Genomic DNA, 12,787 nt, shown 5'->3' on the forward strand with positions numbered 1-12,787 from the left:
CTGGCGTGCCTGACAGGCCTGCCGCGGGCAACACAGTATCACTCCCACCTCCACCACCACCCAAGTCACCACCACACCTGCTTCACTACCAAGTACATCGTTCGGTGCACCACCGCCTGCTCCACCACCTTCTCCACCACCTGCAGTCAACCCAGCATTGCCAGACAAGACATCACTTGAGTCACGGATGGAATTATTGCACAGGATTGCTCAAGAGAACCCTGCTACTGCTGCTCCTAATAAACAGAGCGATACTTTCATCACTGTGGCGCTCTCCCAGCTCAACACTCTGATAGCAAGTCAGAAATGCCCAGTACGGACATGCAGGAGCAAACTGAAAGTATCCATCCATGGAGGCACGTTGCTGAGTGAGTGCACAAAGTGCCACACACCTGTAGCTTCTGCTGCCCCTCCTTCTCACCATTCTGATGACACCGAGTACTCCATGATAAGAATACGTGAGGTGTACTTTAGCCTCATCTCTGGCATTGGCTTTCCTGGGGTGCAGATGAATGAAGCACTTCCAACAGGTGGAAAGATGTACAGCCAATCTTACTACCTATACTGCAAATACCTGTACAAGGAAATGACTCCATTCTATGAAGAGAAGATGAAGGAAATCAGGGAAGCACTATTTAGATTTTATGAAGAGAAGCTGCAACGTAAACCAAATGAGAATGGCATCCTCGATGTAGAAGTCAGCTTTGACGGCAGCTGCATGAAGCTGGGACACAAGTCTCACATTGGAATTGGATTTGCCATCGAAATAAACACAGGCTTCTTGTTGGACATGGATGTACTGTGCAACTACTGTAAGTATGCAGCTCCAAGACCAACAAGGCTCATGATTGCAAGAAAAACTTTAATGGTAAAGCTGGAGCCATGGAAGCTGAAATTGCTGTACGCATCTGGTCGCGAACAACTGACTACAAGATGCGATTTACAACTTTTGTTGGCGACGGTGACTCCAGCTTGTACAATAACATCTGTCAGCTGAATGAAGGAAGAGGCCCATTTGAAGTGCCAGTGATGAAGGAAGAGTGCGTGAACCATGTTGGAAAAAGGATGAGCACAAGACTAAGGAAAATAAAGAAAGAAGTCTACAAGGAAGTCACCACCAAGACAGGCAAGAAGATGAGGAGTATCCTAGGAGTAAATATGTTGACAGACAAAGTCATTGATAAGTTGTCATCATATTATGGCAAAGCCATTAGAGAAAAACATGGCTCAGTAAAGGACATGCAAAAAGCAGTATGGGCTTCATATTACCACCTTACATCAAAAAATGAAGATCACTGCCATATCCTCTGCCCAAAAGGAGAAGAGTCTTGGTGCTTCTACAACAGAGCAATAGCACTGGGGCTACCAGAGAGTGAAAAAGATCATGCAAAGAAGAACCTTTATCTTGCAAAAATTCCCCAGGCAAATTTGCAGTATATAAGAGAAGTCTACCGTGATTTTGGCAACCCAGATCTTCTCAGGAGATGCCTGAAGGGTGCCACTCAAAATCCAAACGAATCACTGCACTCAAAAGTTTTGAACAAGTGCCCGAAGACCAAGTTTTACGGCCGCTTGAGGGTTCTCTTCCTAGTACAGGACACAACACTGGCACACAACTTTGGTTATGAGGATGGAAACATCACATTACATATGTTTGGTTCTCAAGCAAGATTGGAAGAATCTCTGCATTGGCAAGACCTGCAAAGAGCCAGACAGGCAAAACCAAAGTAAAAAAAGAAAATAAAAGAGAAAAAGGATGAAGCATACCAGCCTGGAGCATTTTGATAAAATCTGGCTACAGTACCCTCCCGAGTTTAGCGCTATCCGAGTTTTGCGATCCTCGAGTTTGGCGCTTAGTCCTAAATTCTTACCATCCCGAGTTTGGCGCTGTATCGCCCCGAGTTTCGCGCTGCTTTGACAAGTATCGGTCGCTTTTACTTCCGGGCGGCGTCACGTATGCTGCCCCAAGACTCCTGCAGTTGGCTGACTGAGCTGACCACGTGTGCACTGCACCACAGGTTGGAGCCCTGCATAACTCACGAGCAATGCATCAGACAGGTGAGGCAAGCTCCCATACAGTGTTACCAGCACCAGGTAGACCCAAAGAAATTATGACAGCACAGAATTTCTTTCGTAATTTTGATATCAAGAAAGCTGTGGACTTAATGGTGGAATGCTGGAACTTTGTCAATGCTGCTACAGTGAAACACGGTTGGAGGAGAGTTTTCCCGTGGATCGAGGCAGAAACGAGTAGCGGTGCCCGTGAGCTCAGCACAACACAGGAGAGACAGAGTGTAGCGGCCGCTATGGGCCCACTGCTTCAGCTGGCCAAAACATTACCCATCAGTGGGTATGACATTGTCAGTGCTGCTGACATAGAAAATCTTATTGGAGAGAGAGTCGCCGAACCTAGTGCGGAAGACATGCTTGAAGAGGAGCACGAGGAAGAAGAAAAAGAAGAGGAAAAGGAAAAGGAAGATGAGCTAACTGTTTACCAATTAACAAAAATATTTGCAATTACAGAAAAATTAAAGGCGGCCATTTGCAATTTTGATTCAAATTCTAACCGACGTGTGACATGCATCCACGCAGTTCAAAAGGGATTAAATGAATACAAACAGATGTACGAAGCACGAATGAAAAAACGACAACAGGCCTTGATCACAAGATACTTCAGTAACCGTGACAAGCGAGAAGACACACCACCTGCTGTTGTTGCTGAGAAGGATGATGATGGTGATGAGCTGCTGGTCGACGATAATGTAGCCCCCGTGGATTTGGGCAACGAATTTGAAGGCTTTGCGCTAGCGGACCATGCCCCAGAGTGAGATTATGTGCTGTTAGAGTTCTTATTATTTCTTTTCTCTTTTTGTTCTTTTCAATAGTGTGTATCCCAGTTTTTTTCGTCTTAACAAGAGCATTCTTCACTGAAACTGAATACACCCACCAATTTATCGGTATTTTGAAATAAGGGAGTAAAGTGGGGAGGAAAAAAAATCAGCTTCGTCCCGGGCCAGAATGAATAAGCGTTTTTACATTGTTTTCAATACCCCGAGTTTAGCGATCCTCGAGTTTGGCGCTATATCTTAAGAAGAAAGCAAGCGTTAAACTCGGGAGGGTACTGTACAATGAGAAAGGTGGTGCCTTTTGAAATCCTCACTGACTTGTGAATAATAATTTCTCAACACTGAGAAAGGGGGACCAGATGCCTTATCAATATCTCAGGTCAATCAGCAAGGTTTACACAATCAAGTGTGAAAATTTCATGCCAATCAGACAAATATGAAGGGCAAGACAGGGGTGAATGCAAATTAGGAGCTGATTTCTCAAAAGTTGGTTTTTACACTTCAAAAATTTTCAAAAAATAAAAAATCATCTGACTGACAATTGTTAGGTATCAATAAAAACTACAATCAAAGGCCGATTTTTTGTTGATAGATTTTTAACATGGCCATAGAAAACGGGATACAGAGCAGAGAAAATTAGTTGTGAAAAAAATCTATAATATTTTTCTTTCAAAGATAAAAGCAAAAATAAAAAATCTGTTCTCACCAAAATGCAGATATGTAATCGAAGTTTCATTGGTAATTTTTTCAAAGTGATTGACTTAAAAATAAAGTCTGTGAAAAAAAAAAAAAAAAAAGCGTTTTACTTCAGTCTCCCTTATCATTCACCCAATCTCAATGAAATTCACCATACACTCTTCATTTACACCAACAAACAACATAATAAAATTTCAAGGCTATTGGACCTACCAAAAGAGCTGTAGGACCCCCCCTGAGTGATTCCCTTAAAGCGTGGTTAGACGACAGGCGACAAAGGCTAGTAATTAATGGATCTAATTCTGAGTGGGGAGAAGTAGTTAGTGGGACACCACAGAACTCAGTTTTAGGGCCATTATTATTTCTAATATATATATCAACGACTTGGATAGTGGAATTAATAGTTATATCAGTAAATTTGCGAACGACACAAAGATAGGTAGATTAATTAGGTCCCATTCAGATGCCAAGGCTTTGCAGGCTGACTTGGATAGGATGAAAAAATGGACAGATAGATGGCAAATGCAGTTCAATATTAACAAGTGCAGGGTATTGAGCATAGGCAAAGATAATCCAAGCAATAGGTACACGATGGATAACATGGCCCTAGGAAGTTCCAAGTATGAGAAAGATTTAGGAGTCATAGTTAGCTCCGATCTCGGTACAAGGAAGCAATGTACTGAGGCCAGAAATAGAGCATTAGAATTCATTTTTTGAAGTGTTAAAAGGGAGGCGGTGGCATAGTGGATAAGGTGGTGAGCGTGGGATCGGGCAGACGTCCATGCATAGGTTCAAATCCCACCATGTACAGCATTAAACACTTTGCCATTTGTCAAGTGGTTTAAAGTTACCTACATGTCACCATGATACCCAGGTTCTAGGTGGTAACACCCAAGATTAGCTTTGGGGGTGATATGGGCCCTAATATGGGTACCAGTATAAATAAAATTGCCTGCGCCGCTAATAGGCGGAAGCTGAACAGCGCTTCCCATACACTCTTCAAGTGTGCCTACAGGCACTATAGGCCTTAACGTAAAAAAAGAGTCCTGAAGTAATACTAAAATTATACTTGGCGCTGGACAGGCCACATCTTAACTATGCGGTACAATTCTGGTCCCCACAATTCAGGAAGGACATAGCTCTGTTGAAGTAGGTGTAAAGGAGGATGACTAAAAAGATACAGGGAATGAGGGATATTCCCTATGAAGAGAGACTGAAAAAACTCAATTTGCATTCTCTAGAGAGACGAAGGTTAAGAGGAGACCTGATAGAAGTATTTAAGTGGTATAAGGGTTTTAACAAAGGGGACATGAATGTAGTTCTTAGGATCAGTAGCGAGGACAGAACCAGAAATAATGGGTTTAAACTTGGAAAATTCAGTTTTAGGAAAGAAATGGGAAGAATCTGGTTTTCAAACAGAGTGGTTGATGAGTGGAATGGTCTCAGTGGTCATGTAGTCAGGGCTGAATCAATAGGGAGCTTTAAGATAGATGGAACTAGGTAACTTAAGCACACAGGGACTGCCTCGTATAGGCCTGGTGGCCTCTTGCAGCTTCCCTCTTTTCTTGTGTTTTTATGTTCTAACTCTCCCCTAACTCCTCTGACTATAATAAATTCTTTGACTATTAAACTTCCAAAGTGCAGCACATTCTGTCACTCTACCCTTTCACAGAGATTTCCATTCTTGGAGATTTCAATGTTTACCACCAGCTTTGGCTTTCTTCTCCCTTCACTGACCATCCTGGAGAACTTGCCTTCAATTTTGCTGTCCTTCATGACCTACAGCAATTGGTGCAACAACCTACTTGTATTAATGACCGTCTTGGAGATACGCTGAGCATTTTTCATCTTTTCCTTACCTTTAATCCTTCTGCTTATACTGTTATCCTATCTTCTCCGTTCAGCTCCTCCAACCACAATCTCATTTCTGTATCTTGTCCTATCTCTCATATTCCTCCTTACAATCCCCCTAAACAGAAGTGCCTCTGGCATTTTGCTTCTGCCAATTTGGGGACCTGAGGAGGTATTATGCTAATTTTTCCTGAGATGATTACAGTTTTTGTATCAGAGACCTTTCTCTGTAACGCACAACGGAGGTAATAGTGTCTAGCATGGAGGCGTACATGCCTCATTCTTTTTCTCAACCTAAACCTTCTAAACCTTGGTTTAACTCAGCCTGTTTTCATGCTATACATGATAGAGAGGTTGCCCACAAAAGGTACTTGAGCCTTCTATCTCTTGAATTTCATGCACTTTGTATTTCTGCCAGAAATCATGCCAAGTCTGTTCTTCAACTTGTGAAATACTGTTTCATAAATAGAAAATGTCAAAATCTTTCAAAATTTAACTCCCCTCATGACTTCTGCCATCTGGCCAAAAACATCTCCAATAATTTTACTTCATCTTTCCCTCCTTTATTTCATCCTGATGGCACCACTGTCATCTCATCCATCTATAAAGCTGGACTCTTCTCTCAAACCTTTGCTAACAACTCCACCATCTCCACCATGGATGATTCTGGGCTTGTTCCTCCCTCTGACTATTTCATACCTACGATTAAAGTTCTTCATAATGATGTTTTCTATGCCATCGCCGGCCTAAACCCTTGGAAAGCTTTGGACCTGATGAGGCCCCTCCTATTTTCCTCAAAAACTGTGCTTCCGTGCTTGCACCTTGCTTGGCCACAAACTCTCTCAACTTTGTCTATCAACTTCTACCTTTCCTTCTTGCTGGAAGTTTGTCTACATTCAGCCTGTTCCTAAAAAGGGCGACTGTTCTAACCCCTCAAACTACCATCCTATAGCTTTAATCTCTTGCTTGTCTAAATTTTTTAATCTATCCTGAATAGGAAGATTCTTGAACATCTGTTACTTCACAGTCTTCTATCTGATCGCCAGTGTGGTTTCCATCAAGGTCGCTCTACTGGTGATCTTATGGCGTTCCTTACTGAGTCTTGGTCATCCTCTTTTAAAGATTTTGGTGAAACTTTTGCTGTCGCGTTATAAATATCAAAAGCTTTTGAGAGTATAGCACAAAGCTTTGATTTCAAAACTACCATCCTACGGTTTCTATCCTTCTCTCCAATTTTCTCAAATTTTCCCTTTCTGACTGTATTCCAGGTAACTCTTGATTTGCGCGTGTTTAATTTATCCGTTTTTGTTAATACACGACCAAAAAAATATTATAACTAATTAAATTTGCACGATCGGTTTGCTTATACACGATTTGGACCACATCCTGCATCCCCCTATAATCTATTGTTTCTTATGAGACTTACAGGTTTGTTTTACACAAATTTTGAAATACACGATGCCTCTTGGAACATACCAATCATGTAAATCGAGTTACCTGTATTGCAGCTATGGTAGACTGCCCCTGTTCTTCTCCTAAATCTATTAACAGTGGTGTTCCTAAGGATTCTGTCCTATCATTCACTCTCTTGCTATTATTCATTAATGACCTTCTTAACCAAACTTCTTGCCTTATCCACTACTACGCTGATGATACTATCCTACATCTCTCCATGTCCTTTTAGAGACGACCAACCCTTCAGGAAGTCATCAGCTCACACAGGGATGCCACAGAATGCCTGACTTCTGATCTTTCTAAGATTCTGATTGGGACAGAGAAAACTTAGCTGTGTTCAATGCCTCAAAAACTCAATTCCTCCAGCTATCAGCTCGACACAACCTTCCAGACAACTTTCCCCTCTTCTTCAATGACACTCAACTGTCTCCCTCTTCCACACTGAATATCCTCAGTCTTACCTTTATTCATAATCTTAACTGGAAACTTCACATCTCATCTCTCGCTAAAACAGTTTCTATGAAGTTAGGCATTCTGCAACGTCTCAGCCGGTTTTTCTCGCCCTTCCAACTGCGACTCTGTACAAGAGCCTTATCCATCCTTGTATGTAGTACTCTTCTCAAGTTTGGGGGGGCTCCATAAATACAGGTTTATTAGATAAGGTGGAATCAAAAGCTTTTCATCTCATCAACTCCCCTCCTCTGACAGACTGTCTTCAGCCTCTCTCTCACTGCCGAAATGTTGCATCTCTTTATATCTTTTATTGCTATTTTCATTCTAACTGCTCTACTGATCTTGCTAACTGCATGCCTTTTCCCCCTCCTGCAGCCTCGCTGCACAAGGCTTTCTTCTTCCTCTCACCCCTATTCTGTCCAACTCTAATGCAAGAGTTAACCAGCACTCTCAATCATTCATACCTTTCACTGGTAAACTCTGGAACTCCCTTTCTACTTCTGTATTTTCATCTTCCTTTGACTTGACTTCCTTTAAGAGAGCGAGAGGTGTCAAGATATTTGTCCATGAATTTTGGCTAACTCTCACTTCTTTAAGGGAACTCAAAACAATGTCTGTTTTTTTTGTTTTTGTTTTTTTCAATATTTTTGTTGTCCTCGGCCAGCTGTCCCTCCTACATAAAAAAATATAGAAAAAAAAATTACTGTGGCTTTAGTAACTTCTTTACTTCAATACTTCATTAAGCATCAATTTATGGCATATATTCCACACATGTAGCCATCTTTTTTCATGTTAAAATCCAACTTATCTTTTATAATGTATAAAATATGTGACTAACAAAATTATTATCTATCCTTTGATTACAATATTATCGGCATTATTACTACTAATATAAGTTCTAAACATGTTATGATAAGACCAAACACAAAGTATAAATAAAATAAAATAAACAAATGAACAAATTAACCATTCAGAAAATTACTCCCAAAACATCTGATGGGGTTTAAAAAGTTACTGTGCATCGGTAATATCAATTAAAACACCCAATCTTACTACTACAACTCCAGAACTGAATGGTGTAAATTACTACTGTTCTCTAACTTCTCTCTCCTGCACTGTAGTTCACTCTACCACCACCAGGAATTGTCAAGAGGTACAGATTTGTATAACATGCAGAGCTCAGTGATTTCACACCCTGATTACATTCACTATAAAGGTAAGAGATACAATGATCAGTAATTCCACAATCAATTAATTTAACTATGAGAAACTGTTTATGTAAGACCAATTATATCTGTCAAATGGTAATTACTTAGGAAAAAGGCCCCATGAATTCACGGTCTCATTATTTTACTGTATGGATAATGTTATTTAAGAGATACATGTTCAGTAATTTCAGTGCTTCAATTATTTCACTGCCTAAAGGAGACATAGCAAATAATTTCGCTATAAGGGCAGTTAATGTTGCAGATACAGAACAGGTTCAATAAATTTCAGTGCACTCATGATTTCACAGCATTATCATTTAGAAAATATAGACTCAAATATTTCAAGTCATCCATTGTATCACAGCAAGAATGATAATTTAGGAGATACAAAGCCAATTATTCAATTAAATCTAGCCAAATCAGGCAATAGTAACTACAGTCTTCCAAATCTAAACACGGTTTTCTGGCTGGGCTCCATAAGGAATAGTAGACATTCCAGCGCTGCCACTTTTCACCCAGAATTTGAAGGGTCAAGTGTGTGACCTGACCCATCCCTCTAATTTATTTATCGCTCTCTCCCTTCTTCTCCTATACCCGCTCGCTCTCTCTCTCTCTTTCTCTCTCTCTCTCTCTCTCTCTCTCTCATTGTTATCATCATTGTTATTGTTTTATTGTCGTAATGATTCTCTCTCTCTCTTTCTCTCTTTCTCTCTCTCTCTCTCCCACACACACATACATAAACACACACAAATAGGTAAATAGGTAAATACACACACACACACACACTCCTTCCTCATGCTTATATTTAATTTCCATCCTTATTTTTGTACTGTGTGTGTTTATTGCCATTTTTAAGGAATACAGGCTGATTTACAATCAATAAATATGTCAGGCATGGTCCGCCAAGTCGAAACTCCAAAGACAGACGGTTTTAAGTAAAATAAATATATGCAGTGAGAGCAGAAAAATAGTTTTACATAATATCTAACCTAGTTAGGGAGTAATCCTATTTCATTGTAAAGTTAACTTGCATACAGTGTGTGTGTGTGTGTGTGAGAGATAGGTATATATCTACCACCGTGACACGTGACCTTGTCTCCCACTTTGTCTCTCAGGCAGGCAGTGCCTTGGACAGTACTGAGTGTTGCCGCATGAATGGAGTTCACAATATTTTATTTTATACCTATACAAAATACATAATTTCTTAAGATATACATTCGTATTGTATTTGGAAAACAGTATTTCCATCCTTATATTCGTAGTGTGTGTGTGTGTGTGTGTGTGTGTGATTCACTGTTTGATCTGCTGCAGTCTCTGACGAGACAGCCAGACGTTACCCCACGGAACGAGCTCAGAGCTCATTATTTCCGATCTTCGGATAGGCCTGAGACCAGGCACACACCACACACCGGGACAAGGTCACAACTCCTCGATTTACATCCCATACCTACACACTGCTAGGTGAACAGGGGCTACACGTGAAAGGAGACACACCCAAATATCTCCACCCGGCCGGGGAATCGAACCTCGGTCCTCTGGCTTGTGAAGCCAGCGCTCTAACCACTGAGCTACCGGGCGTGTGTGTGTGTGTGTGTGTATTTACCTAATTGTATTTACCTAATTGTAACATACGGGAAAAGAGCTATGCTCGTGTTGTCCCGTCTCCATATCTATTAATGTCCAGCTTTTTCTTAAAATCATGAATATTCCTTGCGTTGACCACTTCCACGTCTAAACTATTCCATGCTTCCACCCTTCTATGAGGAAGCTATATTTTTCACATCTCTCCTATAAGTGGCCATTTTTAGTTTTTTCCCATGCCCTCTCGACATTCTTTCATTCCACATACACAGATCTTCCCTATCCATTTTTCCATGCCAATCATCACTCTGTATATTGCTATCAGGTCTCCCCTTTCTCTTCTGTTTTCCAGGGTCGGAAGTTGCATTCTTTTCAGTCTGTCTTCATAAGTCAAATCTCTTAAGTCAGGCACCATTTTTGTTGCAGCCCTCTGTACTTTCTCTAGTTTCCTTATGTGTTTCTTTAAGTTCGAGCCCACTGTATTGTTGCATATTCAAGCCTCGGTCTTATCATTGCAGTAATTATTTTCTTCATCATTTCTTCATCTAAATATCTGAACGCCACTCTTATGTTCCTCAATAAGTTCAATACTTCTCCAATTATTTTGTTTATATGTCTCTCTGGCGATAGGTCATTGGTAATTGTCACCCCAAGGTCTTTTTCTTCATGACTGGTTTTATGTCTTCATTTCCTATCTTGTACATACTCCTGATTCTTCTTTCACTCTTGCCAAACTCTATTTTCTTGCATTTTGTCGTGTTGAACTCCATTTGCCATGTACAGCTCCATTTCCATATTCTGTCCAAGTCTTCCTGGAGTAGTTCGCAATCTTTGTCACATCTCACTTTTCTTAACAATTTTGCATCGTCTGCAAATAGGCTCACATAACTGGACACCCCATCCACCATGTCATTTATGTAGACCGCGAACATTACTGGTGCCAACACTGATCCCTGTGGAACTCCACTCTCCACCAAGCCCCATTCTGATGGTCTGTCCTTAATTATTGTTCTCATTTCTCTTCCTACCAAAAGTCTTCCATCCATTTTAGTAAACTGCCATGCACTCCTCCTACCATTTCAAGTTTCCAGATCAGTCTCCGGTGTGGTACCTTATCAAAGGCCTTTTTTAAATCCAGATATATTCCATCAGCCCAACCATCTCTTTCCTGTATTACATCTATCACCCTCGAATAGTAACATATCAGGTTTGTCGTGCATGAACGCCCTTTTCTAAAACCAAATTGACACTCACAAAGTATGTCATTTTCTCCAAGAAGTCTGTCCATCTATTCTTCACCACCCTCTCACACATCTTAGCTACCACACTTGTAAGTGACACTGGTCTATAGTTCAATGGGTCTCTCTTGTTACCTGATTTATAGATTGGGACAATGTTAGCTCTTTTCCAGTCTTGGGGCACTACACCTTCCCTTAATGAGGCATCAATTACTTCACAAACTTTTTCTGCCAGTTGCTCCTGCATTCTCTTAAAATCCATCCTGATACCCCATCAGGTCCCACAGCTTTTCTCACTTCTAAACTCCCCATCATATTCTTGATCTCCTCCACAGTTACTTGAAACTCCTTCATAATCCCTTTCTGTTCCATTACCAGTGGTTTGTCAAAAGCAGTCTCCTTTGTGAATACCTTCCGAAAGCATCCATTCATAGCCTCTGCCATTTCCTGGGATCTTCACTGCATACTCCATTTACTTCTAAACTTTCAATACTTTCTCTATTTTTGATGTTGTTGTTCACATGTCTGTAAAAAGCCTTGGTTGGTCTTTACATTTATCAATTATATCCTTTTCTTGTTTCTTTCTTTCTTCTCTTCTAATCAACACATATTCATTTCTTGCTCTTTTGTAACTTTCCCACTGCTTAATCCGTCTTTTCCTTCTCCACCTCTTCCATGCATCCTCTTTTCTTGTTCTAGCCTTTTCACATCTATCGTTAAACCAGTCCTGCTTTCCAACTTCTCTATGTTGTCTTATTGGTACAAATTTTTCTCACCTTCTTTGTATATTTTTATAAATTCCTTCCACTTTTCATTTGCTCCTTAGCACTCTTGAATTTCATCCAATTTGTCTCTTGAAAGAATTTCTTTAGGTTTCCAAAATCTGTCTTGGCATAATTCCATCTTCCCACTTTATATTCTTCATTTCTTCTAGATTTCTCTTCATCTATCACCTTGAACTCCAAAACTGCATGATCACTCTTTGCTAAAGGGCACTCCACCCTCATCTCCTCAATGACCATTGGCTCTGTACTAAAGACCAAGTCCAGTCTTGACGATGCTCCCTCTCCTCCAAACCTAGTATCTTCTTTGACCCACTGAGTTAACACATTTTCCATTGCCAGTGTCAATAGTGTATTTCCCCATGTTGTCTCTGATCCTTCCATTGACCAGTCCTCCCAACACACCTCTTTACAATTAAAATCTCCCATCATTATAGTTCGTTCACAGCCACCCAACATTTCTTCCAGACATGTTCCTGTATCACTTATCATTTCTTCATATTCCTGTACTGACCATGCATTTGTCTTAGGTGGTACGTACACCACTATGTAGTGCCTCTTTTTCCTTCATTAGTTTCTGCTCTGATCTTTAGCACTTCTGCCTTTCCCATACCTTCTTTCACTTGATCCACCTTTATATCTTTTTAACCAGCAACATCACTCCTCCTCCCATCTTA

At 40.6% G+C, this 12,787-nt stretch overlaps 1 protein-coding gene across 2 annotated transcripts in view; it reads right to left on the reverse strand.

The window, feature by feature from the left end:
* Window positions 1-12,787, reverse strand: part of LOC123511314 (mothers against decapentaplegic homolog 3-like) — a 211,251-nt gene that overhangs the window by 195,252 nt on the left and 3,212 nt on the right. The window lies entirely within an intron of this gene.

Source organism: Portunus trituberculatus, chromosome 31 (genome assembly GCF_017591435.1).
Source record: "Portunus trituberculatus isolate SZX2019 chromosome 31, ASM1759143v1, whole genome shotgun sequence".
Taxonomy (NCBI): Eukaryota; Metazoa; Arthropoda; class Malacostraca; order Decapoda; family Portunidae; genus Portunus; species Portunus trituberculatus.